The 19,027-nt window shown below is 40.8% G+C and overlaps 1 protein-coding gene across 2 annotated transcripts in view; it reads left to right on the top strand.

The window, feature by feature from the left end:
* Nucleotides 1–19,027, top strand: part of LOC113426308 (uncharacterized) — a 532,245-nt gene that overhangs the window by 89,012 nt on the left and 424,206 nt on the right. The window lies entirely within an intron of this gene.

The following is a 19,027-nucleotide window of genomic DNA, read 5'->3' on the forward strand; positions in this document are numbered from 1 at the left end:
AACGCACCGCTACGTAAACTCGCCACCGATACCTCGCCTCACTCAGAGAGACACCCGGTATCAACTCACCACGAAGACCTAGAGTCCCCGTCCGACAGCGATGAGGAAGAGGTCAACCGACTGCGAACGGAGCGAGATCAGTCCACACAACACTCATTTCGACCGTGTGCCGGTTGTGGATCCAATCACCCACGATCCGGCTGCAAATTCCTCGGCGCACTCTGCCGAAATTGCGGGAGGCGAGGTCACATCGCAAAGGTTTGCAGAAGCAAACAAAACTCCAAACCCCGACAGGCCGAATGCCAATCTTCAGGATTCTTGGCACACACCGAGAAAAAATTAAACCACTCCTACAGAAACAAACCGTCCACCACTTCCACCAGGCGTGAAGAAACCCGGCGGGAAGAGACCCACCAAACAATCACCATAGGCCACGCTACATCTCTTGATGCCGGAAAATCCGAGTAAAGGTCGCCATCGAAAACAAACCTTGCGTGATGGAGGTAGACGCGGGATCTTCCCTCTCGATGGTGTCGTGGAAAACGCTCCAACAGCTCCTTCCAACGATTCGCCGCCAAGACCTTAACCCTCAGAGGGTTATACTCAAAGACTATCAGGCAACCGAATTCCGTCGTCGGGTCCCGCAGATTCAGGTCTCATTCAAGAACCGCACCGTCGCACTACCACTGACTGTCATGGATCGAGACAGGCCTAGTCTTCTAGGCCTGCAATGGTTCAGGCCGCTCGGAATCACTGTAGCCAGAGTCCACAAGGCCGAAAGTGTCGATTGGGAGGAAGCACTCGTGCAAGAATTCCAAGACGTTTTCGCGAATGGACTAGGCAAGTATAAGGGGACCCCAATCTCGTTTAACTTGAACCCTGAAATAGCACCCATCCGCCTTAAGCGCGTCGGGTGCCGTTCGCCTTAAAGCCTAAAATCGACGAACAACTCGATAAGCTGATAGCGCAGGGCGTACTGGAACCCACCGACCACACCCGTTGGGAAACCCCGATAGTAACGCCTATCAAGCCTGATGGGTCCCTAAGAATTTGCGGAGACTACCGGGCCACTTTAAACCACGCACTGCAGCAAAGTGCTTATCCAGTACCGGTAGTGCAACACTTACTCCATTCTCTGGGCGGCGGAAAAGTTTTCGCCAAACTAGATTTAGCCCAGGCGTATCAACAATTGCCTGTAGACCCAACCACAGCCGAGGCACAAACGCATCGTAACACATAGGGCGCATTTAAATGCAACCGGCTCCAATTCGGAGTAAGCGTCGCCCCTGGAATCTTCCAGAGTTTAATGGAAAGGTTGTTACAAGGGATAAAAGGCGTTGTTCCATATTTCGACGATGTACTCATCACGCACCTAACAAAGACATCCTAGAAAAAGCGACTCAGAGAGGTTTCTGAAGATTCCAAAATGCAGGCCTCAGAGTAAAAAAGAGAAATGCCACTTATGTACCGAAAAAGTAGAATTTTGGGATACCTCCTGGACAGCCAAGGAATTCATCCCACCGAAGACAAATTACGAGCAATTAAAAAGGCACCCACTCCTAGGAACAAGGCAGACCTACAGGCGTTCCTTGGACTTATCAATTTCTATAATGTGTTTTTACCCCACAAAGCAACAGTAGCTGAACCATTGCATAGACTATTAGACAAAAAAGCAACGTGGGTTTGGGGACAACGGGAACAACATGCTTTCCAACAAATAAAGAAATTGCTAACTTCTGATTCAGTACTTATGCAGTACAACGAGACTCTGCCGCTCACTATCACGTGTGATGCATCACCTTTTGGGGTTGGGGCAATTCTGGCCCACGTGTTACCAAACGGATGCGGAAGCCCCCATCGCATTTTTTTTCGCGAACCTTAGCTAAAGCTGAACGAAATTATAGTCAGCTGGACAAAGAAGCTTTAGCTATTGTTGCTGCAGTTAAAAGATTTCACGAATATGTTTATGGCCGTGCGTTTACAATAATCACTGATCATAAACCGCTACTGGGGATCATTGCGGGTAATAAACCAACCCTGTATATATTGTCCCCCAGAATGACCCGTTGGTCTGAATTCCTGGCGGCCTACAACTACACCTTGCAGCACCGCCCGGGAAATCGATTCTCCATGCCGATGCATTGAGCAGAACAACCGCTCCCAGGCGCTGTTGTGGATCCAGCCCCAACCCTCTCAACACTACAGATTGAAACTCTACAGGCACCACCCTTGACGGCTAGAGACATTGCTTTGGAAACGAAACGTGACCCAGTTCTGCAACACATACTACGCTGGGTTGAACGGGGGTGGCCGACGGACCAAATTGCACCTGAATGGGCGCCCTTCAAAGCCCGCCAAACCGAGCTGTTTTCCCAAAAAGGCTGTATCTTGTGGGGCGATCGAATCGTAATCCCTGCCAAATTGCAACAGACTGTGTTGGCGATATTGCATGAGGGACATCCGGGCATTGTGCGGATGAAATCACTCACACGCAGCTACGCTTGGTGGCGGGAATCGACAAAAGAATCGAGGCTTGGGTCGCTACGTGCCAAAGTTGCCAGGACGTCAGCAACGCCCCACCGAAAGCAAGCCCAACCGAATGGGAAACACCGAGGGGACCGTGGTCCCGCATTCATATTGACTTTGCGGGGGCCTACCAAAGGTCACACTTTCCTGATTACTGTCGACGCCTATTCCAACTGGCTCGAGATTCATCGAATGCACACAACTACAACCGACTCAGTTATTAATAAATTAAACAGACTATTTGCCACGCACGGGTTTCCGGACGTGTTGGTCTCGGACAACGGCCCGCAGTTCACTGCATTGCCCTTTGAACAATATCTGGCTGATCGGGGCATCCGCCATGCGCTGACCTCGCCCGCGCACCCTGCGGCGAATGGACGTGCAGAACGCATGGTACAATTTGTGAAAAAGACCCTGCATAAAATGGAATTTGGCAACATCGGCGAGAAAATCAATCGAATCCTCTTATTGCAGCACATCACGCCCCACAGCGTGACCAACAAAACACCCGCTGAACTTCTTATGGGGCGGAAAATGGATCGCACCTTGACCGGCTCCACCCGCTTTCGCACCAGAAAAACCTGTCGGCTCCAGCAGCAAATGCCGAGAATTTAAGGTAGGCGATTTAATCTTTGCCAAAAACTTTTCCGGTGACCCGTTATGGATACCCGCAACCGTTACCCACCTCACCGGGCCTAGATCTTACCACCTGCTAACAGACGATGGGAGGTGTGGAAACGCCATATAGACCAACTCCGATCGAGATTACCACCCAGCGGCCATGACTTCCCGGTTCAACAACTCAAGGGGAGGGAGTATCGAGGAATTGACTTTGATACAACTAATAGCGGGTCAACGGGAGCCCTACAGCCCAGCGAAGCACCGGAACGTGAAGCGGGAGGGAGTTGATGTCTTCAGGGAACTTTAATACGGGGAAAATGAACTGCAAAACCCCGAAGAAACACGCAGCAGCAGAGACATCCACAGTGAATGCAGCACGGAATCGCCGTGCAGCGAAATAGAACTTAACAATGGTCATCCAAACGCTCCACCGAACCGGACATTGGACAAAACCCGGTGGAGCCTCGAAATCATCCAGGCAGACCAAACGGCCTGCCTATCTTGAGGATTTTATCACAGCTCCCCTCAAACGGAACCCAAGGGGAGGGGTGTTGTGAATCAATAAAAGTGAATAACCTAAATGCAAATTAGGGGTTGAAAACCTGCACACTTGATTGGTCCTTATACAACAACTTGGGATTGGGCCAGAACCAGTCCCTGATTGGTCACTTTTGGGACTGTCTTTATTGGTCAGTAGTTGGAACCTGTTGCGCATTTTCATTGGTTAATAAGGCAGCAGCTAACCCTATAAAAGGGTTACTGCTGCCCATAGCATTGCTCTGTTCCATTCTGATGCCTGTTATTATTAAAGAGTTGAAGTCACTGGTCAGATGTCTAGTCTCCTTATTCTCCAAACTTAACACTATATATTAGTTGATTGTTAGCAGAGATGTGCTTTCAGCAATCTTTGTGGCTTTCTTTATTAAAATGTATCTTCTTGACTACAACCTGGATTTCTTGCTCTAGTCAGCTATTCAAGACAGAAATAATATGCTATAATTATTGATTATTAAAATTCTTTCCCAAACAGTACCTGCTTGGGTTTGTCATTTGCATAAGAGCCATATGATATGGAAAGGCCACCACAGCTATCCCCTGCCTTGTACTTCAATGGGAGACTACCAGGGTATAGGGTTTCTAAAGTTGGGAAGCTGGAAAACTAGGCCCACAGAGCATGATAGCAAGAATGTCATGGAAGCGATTCTGGCACATTTGTCTTTTTTTATTTTCTACACAGAGGCAGTCAATAGCCTAGGGCAGGGTCCCCAACCGCCGGTCCGCGGACCGGTACCGGGTCCGGAACAAGCCTTACCGGGCCGCTGGTTGCTGGGCGCCGCCATCTTTTTTGGAAAGCTCACCGGAGCGCTGTTTCGTCATAAAAGATGGCGGGCGCCAGCGCCTCGTGAGCTTTTCCGGGTAGAAAGCCATTTCTACCCGAAAAAGCTCACCAAGCGTAAGCGCCGCTCATCTTTTATGCGAACAGCGCTCGTGAACGCTCACCGAAGCGCTGTTTCGTCATAAAAAGATGGCGGCGCCCAGTTGACGCCGGTACGGCGCGCGCCCAGCTGATGTCGGAACCGGGCACGGCGTCGAAAAGGTTGGGGATCCCTGGCCTGGGGATGGGACCCGCAGCATATCCCTGCTCTGATGGGTTGAGTCAAAGGTGGGATTCAAATTTTTTAACAACTGGTTCTGTGGTTGTGGCTAGGTGGACATGGCCATGTGATTAGGTGGGCATGGCTTCCTCTTCTTTTTTTGCAGCATACCCCCCATTATGGGGCCTTCTAGGCCTCAGGGAAGCCTGATGGGGGATGTTTTTGCTCCCAGGAAGCTTCCCTGGGTCCAGGAAGGCAAAAACCTGAGCTGCACCCTCCACCCGCACTTCCCTGCATCCCTTTTTGCCTCCTGGGCCTTAGGGAAGCCTCCTGGGCCTTAGGGAAGCCTCCTGGGTGAAACAGTAAGACAGCAAGGGGGATCCTGGCACAGCTGATAATCAGAACAGCTGATCATCGGGAGGGGAAAAAACTTTAAGGGGTTATTGGGTAGGGGAGAACGCAGTCAGCTATGTCGAGCATGCATGCAATATCGCACATGCACGATAAGGACTGACTGAGTAGAGAGGGGAGGGGCGGGCTGAAAGGGGCAGGGCCAGCCAGAGGCACGATTTGCCGGTTCTCCAAACTGCACAGAATCATAACAACCGGTTCTATAGAACTGGTCTGAACCGGTAGAATCCCACCCCTGGGTTGGGTAAATGTGACTGGCAAGAGACGATCCCTCAGATAACCTGGTCCCAAGGCATGAATGGCTTTAAAGGTGACAACCAGCACCTTGAATTGCACCCGGAAATTAATTGGCAGCCAATGCAATTCCTACAAGATGTACTTACAATGTCCCTTCCAACTCTTTTTTATTTTTTATTTATTTTATTTGGTTTGTCAATTGCTTACAAGCTAATAGGTATAAGTAAAAACATAGTTATGAATACATGGATACATATAAGAAAAATAAAAGAAACAATAGGACAGGGATGGTAGGCATGTTGGTGCGCTTATGCATGCCCCCTACAGACCTCTTAGGAAAGGGGTGAGGTCAATAGTAAGGTTAAAGTTTTGGGGGTTTGGGGAAGAAACCATAGAGTCAGGTAGAGTATTCAAGACATTCATCACTCTGTTGCTGAAGTCGTATTTCCTGTAATCTAGTTTGGTGTGATTAACCTTGAGTTTGTATCTATTGTTTGCTCTTGTATTGTTATGGTTGAACTCTGTTAATCTGTTTAAAAAAGGGATGAGGCCTTAGGGCAGTTTTCACATCACTGGATTGCTGATTTCTTCCATACACTGAAGTATCCAATACTGAGCACAGTGACCACAGTGAAAGTCTGATCAGAGTAGAATAGGGAGCATTACAAGTTTAGTGACCATTCGAAGTTTTACAGTGGCACTGAAAAAAGTAATCTATAACCGTTTTCCACACTTATGACCCTTGTAGCATCCCTGTGGTTGCATGATCAAAATTCAGATGCTTAGTTCATATTTATGATGGTTGCAGTTTCCTGGGATCACGTGATCACCTTTTGTGATCTGGCAAGCAAAGTCACTGGGGAAGCCAGATTCACTTATCAACCATATTACTAATTTAAGAACGGCACTGATTTACTTAACAACTATGGAAAAGAACAATCATAACATGGTGCAAAACTCACTTAATGTCTCACTTAGCAACATAAATTTGGGACTCAATTTTGATCATAAGCTGAGGACTACCTGTATTAGCTCTTACTGTGCAGATCTAGATGTAGATCTAATCACGTAGATGTAGATGTAACCACGTTACATTTTCCTTTCCTGCTGTCATTTAATACCACTAAATCATATTACTTGGCACGTCTGATAAAAACACTAACTCCTTTTCATATATATTGTTATTGAGCCTGAGGTCTCCCATTTTCTGTTTATGTTTGAGGTGTTTTTCTACCTAAATTCAGAGTTTTATTAGTATGTTTATGTTGGTTAAAAATAATTTGTTTACCAAGAGATCCTCAAGGAACAAATGGATTTGGAACAAGAATTATTTTTGTTAGGGATGATTAAAAAGAAATATGGGAAAGATACAAAATATATAATATTACATATTTTAACCTTTGCTAGAATTGCCTATGCGCAATGTTGGAAACAGAATTCTATACCAACAGATCAACTGATTATTCAAAAAATAATGGTGTGTGCCGAGATGGATAAATTAACCCTGATGATGCAAGAGAAAGAGGAGTCTGAATATTATAGAATTTGGGAAAAATTGTATGATTACATTGAATTAGGACAAAGGGATGATGAAAAGAATTAATGATAAACATTTTATAGATTAAAGGTTTATATTCTCATGAACTATAGCACAAAATAGAAGTACATGAGATAGATGTCACGCATTGTTAATGTCATAATATTTATATTTTTTTGTTCGATTTTAAAGATATAAAAGACTAATAAAGTTTATTTTAAAAAAATAAAAATAATTTGTTTACCATTAATTTCTTTATTTTTTTTACATTTCTATCCCACCGCAACCCAAAGACTCTTGGCAACTTTAAACAGAATATAAAATAAAAACCAAGCAAAACACCCACAGTGCAAGCTTCTATAAAAACAACAAGTAAACGTAAGAATATAAATAATAAAAATAGAAACTGATGACACTATGGTAGGCTCTTTGAAACAACTCTGTAGCATCTGCAACACAGAAGGAGCAAGCCCGACCTCTACTGGTAGCAGCATAAATTTTGCCTGATCTCTTACTATTCTCTTACTATTCAACAAAATTGATTCTGGCATCCAAAAGCAGCGCCTTCATGCTCCAGCTACCCAAACATCACAAAACTATGGGCTCAATAACAATTTCTCTCTCTTTGATCTGGTCAGTAGTGCTTGTTCTAGATGGAGCAAGTGATCTCACCCAGATATCCAAGCCACAAAGAGTTTTATAGGTCAAAGCCAGAGTTTTAAATTGTATCCAGAAAGCGATCAGCAGCCAATGCAGGATCCACATAGTAGGAACTAATACATGTAGTCCTCAACTTATGACCATAATCGAGTCCAACATTTATGTTGTTAAGAGAAACATTTGTTAAGTAAGTTTTGCCCCATTTTTTGACCTTTCTTGCCACAGTTTTTAAGTGCAATTCTTAAATTAGTAATATGGCTGGTAAGTGAATGTGGCTTCCCCATTGAGTTGCTTGTCAGATGTAGGATAGGATAGGGTAGAATATAGAGTAGAGTAGAGTAGAGTAGAGTAGAGTAGAGTAGAGTAGAAGAGAATACAGTAGAATACAATTCTTTATTGACCAAGTGTGATTGGACACACAAAGAATTTGTCTTCGGTGCATAAGCTCTCAGTGTACATAAATATATAAGTGATAAATCATGATCACAGTCATAAATACATTCATCATGAATCATAAGATACATCACTTAGTGATAGTCATACTAAATAAACAATTTACATAAATCATACTAGGAAACTAAATAAAACAGTATAAATCATAAAGATACAAGCAACAAAGTTATAGTCATAAATAGAAAAGGAAATAGGTAATAGGAAGGATGAGAAGAATAATAGTAATATAGTCTTAGTAACTAGTTTGACAGTGTTGTGGGAATTAGTTGTTTAGCAAAGTGATGGTATAGGGGAGAAAAACTGTCCTTGTGTCTAGTTACTCTGGTGTGCAATGCAAAAAAAAAGAGAGAGTTTTTAAGGGCAGCCTGAGGAGAGAATATTACAGTAGTCTAGCTGGATGACGATAAGGAGATGAGTTAGTATACCAAGGTCTTCCTTTGGTCCAGTTAGTTAATCTACAAAGTTCCTCTTGTTTTGTTTTGGTTTTTTTTGTGATCAGCCTGAGAGGTGCTTCTCTCACTTTTATCCTTAACTCTTATCTGAACAATGTTCCCACTATGTACTATAATTTACCTGAATATATGTAACTGCAGTGAACATTTAGTATGACTATCACTTCTGTTTACTCCTCTCTCTTTTCCTGGACTAATTTGTTTTGGTTTTTGTTTTAGCCATATTTTTTGCCTTGCCAGGAAGAGAAAGATGTTTTTGGAAAGCACTATTTATTGCACAGACCAGCGTTTACATAATGCACCTGGCTACAGTTTCCATTGTGCTTTCAGAGAAATGATGGGATTGTAATCTGGAGACTTCCAGGTAAGGTGAATGGGAACACTTTGGAAATAACGAAGATGGACATTGCAGAATATTATGTTCTGTGATCAACTTCATCCAGACTTTTGTGATTCTTTCCTGCTAAGGTTCTGCTATGGCCAGGTCTAATCGTATTTGGAGGGGAGAAAATGAAATGCTGAAGGACAATGATAGGCACCACTCAGAAAAGATACCACAGAAAAAAAAATACACAGTTGGCTAGAAAAGATGATAGGGAAACATGTAGATCTAGGGAAACCCGAACTGTTTTTATTAGGTATAATATCATAAAAATTAGATAAGAAAAGTACAGTATTTAATATTACATGTTGTAACAGCAGCGAGGATTATATTCACACAACATTGGAAAAATGAAGAAACACCGCAAGATGAAGAGATAATTAAGAAGATACTAGACTGTACAGAAATGGATATATTGACATTGAAAATTAAGCAGAAAGAAGACACAGAATACTACCAAACATGGAATCTATTTTACCAGTGCTTGGAAAAAAGGGGTGGAGATTAAGAATATAATCAGTATTGTTAAGCAAATTAAATACCCAGACAACACAATGTTTATTAAGCGCTCATCTACCCTGTTTCTCCCCAGTTACTACCTACAAACTCTTTTTCAAATGCAGATGAAGGAAGTCAAAGTAATCTCTTCTTGTGGTCTAAGGAAATAAGAAACTGAAGCTACAATTTTCAGCAGTTGGAGCGGGTTTGCCTTTTTCTCTCTCTCTCTTTCTTCTTCCCTAAGTGAGCAATAAAGATACCTTGCATTCCTCATCACCATAGAAATGGCCTGCCACGAGGCAGACCCATTTGTTTCAAAGCTCTGTACAAATGCAGAAACCGTTCCTTTCCTACAGTGACTTTCTTTCTCCTCCCAAGCAAAGGAATCTGATCTTCTTTTTCTCTTTATCTGTGTAACATATATTTTAAAAGGCCCCTTGGATGTTGGGCAAGGAATCCCCCCCCTTTTCTCTTCAACAAGGAAGTGAGACCTAAGCAAAGCAGCCCACAGCCACATCTGGGGCTCAAAGAAAAATCTCCCTGAGTTTTCCAATACGTGTTTGCATTGATAATCCCTTTTTGAAACTATTGTGGACAATTTAATCAATTTAATTCAAATGTTCCAAAATTAATTGCAACCTAATAGACTCAAGCAAAGCAGCCTACAGCACCATCTGGTGGTCAAGGAGAAATTTCCCATATTTTTCCAATACGTGTTTATTCAATGACAATCCCTTTTTTCAACTACTGTGGACAATTTAATCAATTTAATTCAAGGTTCCAAGATTAACTGCAACCTAACATGGGTGTAGCAACAGCGTCTTCCAGACCCTCTGCTGCCACCTTGTGGAGCAAGTGACACTAACAGGCATATTTCTGCATTTAGCCCTCCAAGTCTTCAGACTTTGCTACGCAACCTCTAGTGCCTCCTTATGTAGCAAGCACCCAACACACCCTAGAAACAGCCATACTGTGTGCTGTGCTAGCAGTTCCCAGACTCTGCAGTGCTACCTACATGCTCAAGTATTAAATCCAGCAGCAATTCTACTTTTTGCTACCTGCTTGCAGCGCACCCTAGTACAAAAAAAGTGAATTGCACAGAAAACCACTAAATTTTCCAAAAGTCACCTTTTGCCAATTTTAAACATGGCAACTGCTTCAGCCATGACAGATGTCTCTGATGTACCAGGGGACTCCAACTCTCACCCACCTTTGATGTAAATGTGGAGCCTGGTTCCCAACAACCACTTTTAGATGTCCAAACCTCTGGAGAAACCGTGATACCTCAGAAAGCCTACGACCTCAGACAGCATAGGAAGCTTACCTCACCCATGGTGACATGCTTCAGAGAGGATTGGGACAGGCAGTATCTCTGTCATACAAATGCATGGACGGAGCTGGTCAAGATCTGTGACACCCCCAAAAGCAAGTTGCCCCTCAAGAGCCTCTTCCTAATGCAGAAGGAGTTAGAAGAGCATTTCACACGGTGGAGAAACAGTGAAAGTAAGCTCAAGCACATACAGTTGAACCTGGAAGACCCAGAGCTCGAAGAACACATTCAATGCTTCGAGGAGGCAAACAAAGAACGCGAAGACTGCATCTGGGAAGAGAAAAACTCCCTCCAGGCCACGCTCCTCGATGTGCAACAGGAGGAGCAAATACCGAGGGAGAAAGCCACATCCGACAAAATCACAAGCAGCTTCTTCCCACCACTCAAAGAAAGCCTCCTCCCTCCATCCCAAATCGGCTAGATTGCAGGCAGGTTCTAGTGTCTCATGCCAATTCTTTGCTGCCAGCTCTCACCATCCTTCCAGAACATCCTCCCATTGTAGCAGCACATCTAAGGCCTCCAAAGCAGCCAATTACACCGACTGAGCTGTAGAAGCCCAAGTTGAAGCAGAGGCAGCAGAGGCAGCAGAGGCAGATTTATTATGTCAGAGGTGACATGGCAGAAAGCTGAAATGGCCACTCAACAGGCAGAAATGGCCAAAGCTCAGGCCAATCAACAAGCAGCAATAGCCAAAGCTCAGGCCCAAGTGGAGTTACTCGAACGACAAAGAGAGACGGTAGTGAAAACAGCACAGGCTGCAGCATGGCAGAAGGCGGCCAATGCTGCCTCCCTCAACTTCGACCTCAAAGACTTGGGAGAAGAGAGCCCAGATACACGGGTCAAGGCCTATATGGATGAGCAGCATTCACTTCAAAACGAGCAGATGGAACTGCCTCACTTGCCTAGCAGTCTCCCACAACCAGGGAAGCACAGGGATGAATATCAATCACAGACTACACGTCAGTTCTGCAACTGATGTTGTATGACCTAAAATATGAGATTCATTTCCCACCAACAGCAAACCTTCCCAAACTGATGTTGTGCATACTAAGGTCCTAGATTCTTTTCCCAGCACCAGCAACCCTACGTCAATGTCTCATGGCCTGCCAGGTGAGCAAATTAGCCCACCAGTGATCACGACGACTTCTCGCCGAGTAGACATGCAACCAATGACACCTGCCACACTCAATCCACAGGTGGTACCATTCCAGCCACAACCTCCACACTACCCGAGTTCACAGGCACAACAAGATAACTGCGGCCAGCCTACACAGCAGTGTGAAACTCCACCATTGTCTCTGGAATGGCAGAATGATATCCTCCATAAGCACTGGGAGGAAGGCTACAACCCATCATTGACATACAACTCGAACCTACCCTATGAGAATCCAAAGGAAGACCCCTCTATGTCAATGCCTCAACCCAACTCTACAGACGATGCTGACTACTGGAGAGAGTTGGCAGTAAACAGAGGAAAGCTAGATTTGGCTGCTAACGGTGTATACAAATTCTCTGACGAGCCAGGCGGCAAATATCTCATATGGAAGAAAGTTTTCCTATGCCCCATTCAGGCTGCACGCCTGAAATCTGATGACTCATACACTTGATGGCATAGCTAGGGCCGCAGTCTGCCAGAGATACAAAGGCACTTTATGCCTCCCATGTAGACAACCCAGATGCTGCCCTACAATCTGTATGGCGCTGCCTCAGATGTACAATCAACACTCCTGGATAACCTTCACAGATTTCCTAAAATTCCTATCGGCAAGCCTCACCTGATCGTGGAACTCTCTAATATACTTATACAACTGAAAGCGGCACAACGGGATCCCAAGTTACTGGGACTCGCTTGTCTTGACCAAGACAACATGCAAAACAAGATCATTTGAAAACTCCCACAGGTGCTAATTGAACAGTGGCTCCAGATGTCCGACACCTTCCTAGCCAAGGGTTGCCACAACTTTATACCCTTTACCATTCTTGAAAAATTTGTGGCCCACCAGGCAATAGTGTGCAACTCCTTCCGGGCCTGTGCACTCAGAGCTGTTAGCCCTCCCAATGAAAAATGATACAACAGCAACCATATATTGTCCACAGGCCCTATGCACACTGCAAGAGAAAGACACTTCACAGCTGTCCATAAGACAGAGGTACAGTCCTCAACCTTCAAGAGTTCGGCAGCTGAGAGGGCAGAGCTGGCGTCACGATGATATGGCATGTGATCTTGGAGGTCTGAGATTGCTGCCGATATCTTTGCTCCTGGATGGTCCAAATGGTTCTAAATTGTCCTGAAGAGATGGTGAATGTAAAGAGCACATCCTGTCGATCCCAGGGACACCGCAAAGTCTCTGGTAGATCCAGGAGAAGCTCTTTTTGCCAGCGGCAAAGAGGCAACCATTAAAGCTGCTGAAGTTGGGACAGCTCCGAAATGAAAAAGAATGGAAAGAGAAAGTGTGCCGGTTTGGTGAGAATTTTTTCTTTATTTTAAGATTTGAAAGGACATTCTAAGGAAAAGAAAGAATCTGTAAAAGTTTTGACAGAAAGTCAAAGTAAATTTTTTTTTCTCATTGCTGGATTTTTTACACATGATTTTATATTTTGAAACTGGACTGTTTTTTCTTTCTTTCACCTACTCTTACTCTCCTTTTTGACTTTATAATATTTTAGGCTAGAGACTCCCTTCTCGTCATCCTTTTTAATAGCTCTTTCCCTTTTTAATTAATTTTTATTATATCTTGTTTGGAAAAGGAGGGGGAAAGTGAAAGCAGAAGAAACTTTGTAACACTGCCAACTAGAGACTTGGAAATATTCTATCTCTTTTTTTCCTTGACCAGACAAAGCTGAGAAAGAACTGAGACTTCTTATCAAGGACATTACCTGTTTGATAAGATAGAGGGAAGAGCATGGGAGAGTATTATTGCAGGTGCTCTTCTGGGTTTCTATCAATAGCTGGAGTCTGGTGTTGAAGTTTATAGGAAAAAAAGGTGATAAGACTTTGGAGAAGAGAGTTATAAATTTTAACAAAAGCCTTGGATAACCAAACAAGGTGCAGTGTGCTCTTTTTACTTTTTTTTTAAAGCTGGGTTATTTCTTACTTTAACAAACCCCCTCCTTACTAGCTTACTTTTTGTAATAGCTATTTGGATCTTTGGCCTTTTGGAACTTGTTTTTGTCTTTCTTTTTGTTTTTGAAGTCTAATTTTTATGTTTGCATTTTATTTTAAAGGAAAAACTTTGTATTAATGATCCCCTTCCTTTTTCTTTTTCTTTTTAAGGGAGTAGTCTCTTTTCTTTTTTCTCTCTCCCTCCCTTGTATTTTTTTTCTATTTACCTTCCATATTGGGTTTTTTTTTTGTGTGTGTGGCTTTCTTTTTTTGTTATGCATCTTTTTATACCTGAGACTTTTTAATTGGATTAAAGTGTTGAAGAACCTGAAGAATTTTTCTTTTCTCTTCTTTAGTTTTTTATTTTCTATTTCTCTGCTTTTTCCAGGATTTAATATTTTTTTTTTGTGTGTGTGTGTTTATAGTCTTTTCTTCCATTTTTGAGTTTTTACTGCAATCTAATCAATTGATTGGATTAAGGTATACAAGAACCTGAAGAAATTTTCTTTTTATTATTATTACTATTGTTATTATTTGGCTTCTTTTTCCCCACTATTTTTACTTGGAATTATAATTGGTTATTTCACAAGTGGATTAAGGTCTGGAAGAACCTGAAGATTTTGAATTGTCTGAAATGAGTAGGAAACTAACAGCCCCTGGTTCCTCAACTTCTTCCTCTTCACCATCTAGAGGACAACGCTCAATACAGAAGATGTTACAGCAAGAAAAAGAACAGGAAAAAGTGACGCTGCAGATGATTATGCAAGGAATTCAAAATATACAAATAAGAACAGAGAATATTGAAAAGAGAATAGAGAACATTGAACAAAGAACAGGAAAAACCAATGAAAAGGTGGAGAACATTCAACAAATGATGATGAAGTATGATGAGAGATTCCAAAAAATTGAAGAAGATAAACAGATAAGAAGATTGGAGATACTGATAGCAGATTAACTGTGGTTGAACAAGATAAAAGTAGGATGTTAAGATGGGAGATGGACCGATCTGAATTTTATCTCAGATTCCAAAACATAGAGGAAGAAAAGGGACAAAACCTAGCTGAGATAATGATAGAAATTTTGGCTGAAGCTCTGGAAATAACTAAAGAGAAGATGATGGATGGAATAGATGAGGTTTATCAAGTCTTCACAAGATATGCAATGAGAAATAGCTTACCAAGAGAAGTTCACATCAGATTTACAAAGAAAGCCATTAAAATGCAAATATTGCAAGTGGCAAGAGAGAAAACACTGAAATATAAAGACAATGAGATTGTGGTCCTGAAACAAATACCCAGAAGAGTGAGAGAGATGAGAAGAGAATACCGATTTCTGACTAAAATTCTACTTTAAAAAGAGGTGAATTATAGATGGCTGATCCCAGAAGGTTTAAGGTTCACATGCCAAGAACAGAGACATAGAATTGACTCAATTGAGAAAGCTGAATTATTTTATACAAAATATTTTGGAGGGAAAGAGGAGGAGGCAGAAAAAGAAATCTCACTAATTGAATTCCAAGAGGACTGCCAAATAGCGACTGAAAAAGAAGAAGGTGCAGTAGGCGGAAAGGTGGAAGTCAAAGAACAACGTGAACCAAGATCTATGAGAGCTGCTAAACCTAACTACAAAATATAACCATGGAAGAGAAAAACTGATTACAATTAACATAAATGGACTTAACTCAGCTGTTAAAAGAATAATTTTTTTTCATAAATTAGAGAAAATAAAATTTGATATAATCTGCCTACAAGAAGTACATATTAAAAAAGCAACATGAACAATTGCTGATACAGCCAAAATTGGGGAAAATATTTACTTCTTTGACACATTGCAAGAAAAGAGGAGTGGTTTTATACATTAAAGATATTATCCCAGCGAAATTTATCTATACTGATGATGATGGAAGATTACTAATGGTGGAAATAATGGACAATAATATGAAAACACTCCTGATTGCAATCTATGCCCCGAATGACAATCAAGAAGAATTTTATAGAAAATTACATATGAAATAATTGAACTGGACTATGCTAATATTGTTATGATGGGAGACTTTAATGGAATTGTAGATAATAAATTGGACTATACAGCACAGAAAACAACAAAGCAAAACAGAAAGTCTCTCCCTAAATCTTTTTTCAAAATGATAGAAGAAATAAATTTAAAAGATACATGGAGAGAAAGAAATGCTAAGACTAAACAATACACTTTCTATTCAAACAGACATTTATCATGGTCTAGAATAGATATGATATGGATATCAACAGAATTGTTAGCTAATATTCAAGAAATAAATATTGAAACAAGTACTTGGGCAGATCACAATCCAATGACAATTAAATGGAAAGGACAAAGAAGAAGATCTAGATGGACATTAAATAATACTATATTAAAGGAAAAAGACTTCATACAGTGGATGGAGAAAGAACTGGCTTTCTTCTTTAGAGAAAACAAAAAAGAAGATACATCAATGCAGAACATATGGGATACAATGAAGGCATATATATGCCAGAGGCTTGATAATAGACTATACAAGGAAAAGAAATACCATGAAAAGACTAGCCTCTAAGGCATTAGAGAATGAGTATAAAGGACTTGAAAAAGAGCTACAGAAAATGCCACAGAAAAAGGACATTAAGTTAAAAATGGACATAATTAAATATAAAATGGGACTAATGGAAAAAGAAGAACTAGCACAGAAAATTAGAGGTGCGAAACAGAACTACTTTGAAGATGCAAATAAATCAGGTAGATGGTTAGCATACAAATTGAGAAAGAAGAAAGAATCAAGGAAAATATTGCAATTAATAGATGACCAAGGCCAAGTTTGTTATGGTAGTAAAGAGAAGAAGGAAATTATACGAGACTATTATGGGAAACTATACACACAAGAGAATATTGATGAGGAAAGAGTTAAACAGTACTTACAGAATGCTAATCTACCCCAGATACCTAAAGAGATTGAAACAATGTTAGAAAGCAATATAACGATGATGGAGTTAACTGAAGCACTAAAGAAACAAAACAATGGAAAGGCACCAGGCCCAGATGGACTTCTGGCAGAATTTTATAAAACACTACAAGAATCGTTGAATCTTCCATTGCTAGAAGTTATGAATGAAGTTATCTTAAAGAAGAAGCTACCTAAATCATCGTCAGAAAGTTATATTACACTTGTCCCAAAAGATGAGGCCGATCCATTACAAATCAAGAACTATAGACCTATTTCCATACTAAACGCAGATTATAAAATTTTTGCTTCAATATTGGCAGAAAGACTTAAAAAATACTTAAACAATTTTATCCATCCTGATCAAAATGGATTTCTGCCAAAGAGACAAATTAAAGACAATATGAGAGTAATCTTGGACACTTTGGAATACTATGAGACACACCCTGAAAAACAAATGGCTTTGATATTTTTAGATGCACAGAAAGCATTTGGTAATGTGAATTGGCGATTCATGTTATTACTGCTGGAACAGATGGGCTTTTCAAAAAAAATTATTCAAGCAATAGAAGCTATATATCATAAGCAAACGGCAAAGGTAATGATAGAGGGAGAACTGACAGACTCTATCGATATAAGAAAAGGAACAAGACAAGGGTGCCCACTATCACCTCTGTTGTTTGTGTTAACCTTGGAAGTGCTAAATAGAAATATTAGAGAGAAAAATAATATAAAAGGGATGAAAATTAAAAAGGAAGAATTTAAGTTGCAAGCATTTGCAGATGATTTGGTTTTCATTTTAGAAGACCCACTAGAAACAGCATCAAAATTGATAGAAAAGATAGAGAAATATGGAAAGGTGGCTGGTTTGAAAATAAATAAAGATAAAACAAAGATCTTGACAAAGAATATGCTATCAAGACAAAAGGAAGAACTGGCGGATGTATTGAAAATTCAGGTCACGAACAAGATCAAGTACTTGGGGATACGTTTGACAGCAAGATGTAGTACATTAAAAGAGAATAATTATATCAAACTTAAACAGCAGATAGCACTAGATTTGGTGAAATGGGAAAATTTACAATCATCATTAATAGGGAGAATATCAATAATCAAGATGAATATTCTACCCAGAATTTTATATTTGTTCCAAACAATTCCAGTTAGGCTTGGAAAAGATTATTTTGAAGATTTAAATAAAATTGTGTTGAAATATATATGACAAGGTAAGAAAGCGAGAATAAAATTAAAACTTTTGCAAGATGCCAGAATAAGAGGAGGATTTGGTTTGCCTAATTGGGAGTTGTATTACCAAGCTACAAATTTGATGTGGGTTAAGGAATGGATAACATTAAGAAATACTAGATTGTTGTCATTAGAAGGACATGATTTGTTGTTGGGGTGGCATGCTTTTCTATGGTATAAAGGAACTAAAAAACAGAGGTATTTTAGAAGACATTATATACAGGAGTCTCTGTGGTTAAATTGGGAGAAGACTAAAAGGCAATGTTATTTGAAAATTCCATTCTGGTGATCAACTATTGAAGCATTTTCTTATCCTATAATATATAAAAAGGAACAAACAGCCAGATATGGTGAAATATTGAATGAAAAGGGTGAACTTAAATCCATGCAAAAATTAGAGGAACAAGGTATAAAGATGAATTGGTTTTCATATGCGCAAATACATTCAAGGTATGACAAAGATTCTAAAACAGAAGGTTTCTATGATAAACTGACTGACTTAGATAAGATTTTGATAGGTACTGATGAAAAGGTGATTAAAAATTGTATGGATATTTATTAGAAATTAAACTAGAAGAACAAGTTAAAGAAACTATGATTCCTTGGGGGAAGAATTTTGGATATGGGATTGATCTAAAGAAATGGCAAAAATTGTGGTCTCAAAATTATAAAATGACAATGTCAACAGCAAATAAAGAAAATTTGTATAAGAAGTTTTACAGGTGGCATTTTCCCCCAACAAGAATAGCAAGAATGTTCAAGAACAAATCTGAAAAATGTTGGAAATGTCATCAGATACCTGGCTCATATTACCATATGTGGTGGACTTGTGCGGATGCCAAAAAATATTGGACTAAAATCCACACGTGGTTGGAAAAAATGACAAAAAAACATATAGGCTTGAAACCAGAGATATTTTTATTGGGAATTTTACCTGAAATATATAGTAAAGACTTGAAATATCTGATTGTAAATGTATTAACAGCGGCTAGGATTGTATTTGCCAAAAACTGGAAAAATGAGAAAA

Source organism: Notechis scutatus, chromosome 2, assembly GCF_049901735.1.
Source record: "Notechis scutatus isolate UNSWTSFEM ecotype Mainland chromosome 2, rNotScu1.2, whole genome shotgun sequence".
Taxonomy (NCBI): Eukaryota; Metazoa; Chordata; class Lepidosauria; order Squamata; family Elapidae; genus Notechis; species Notechis scutatus.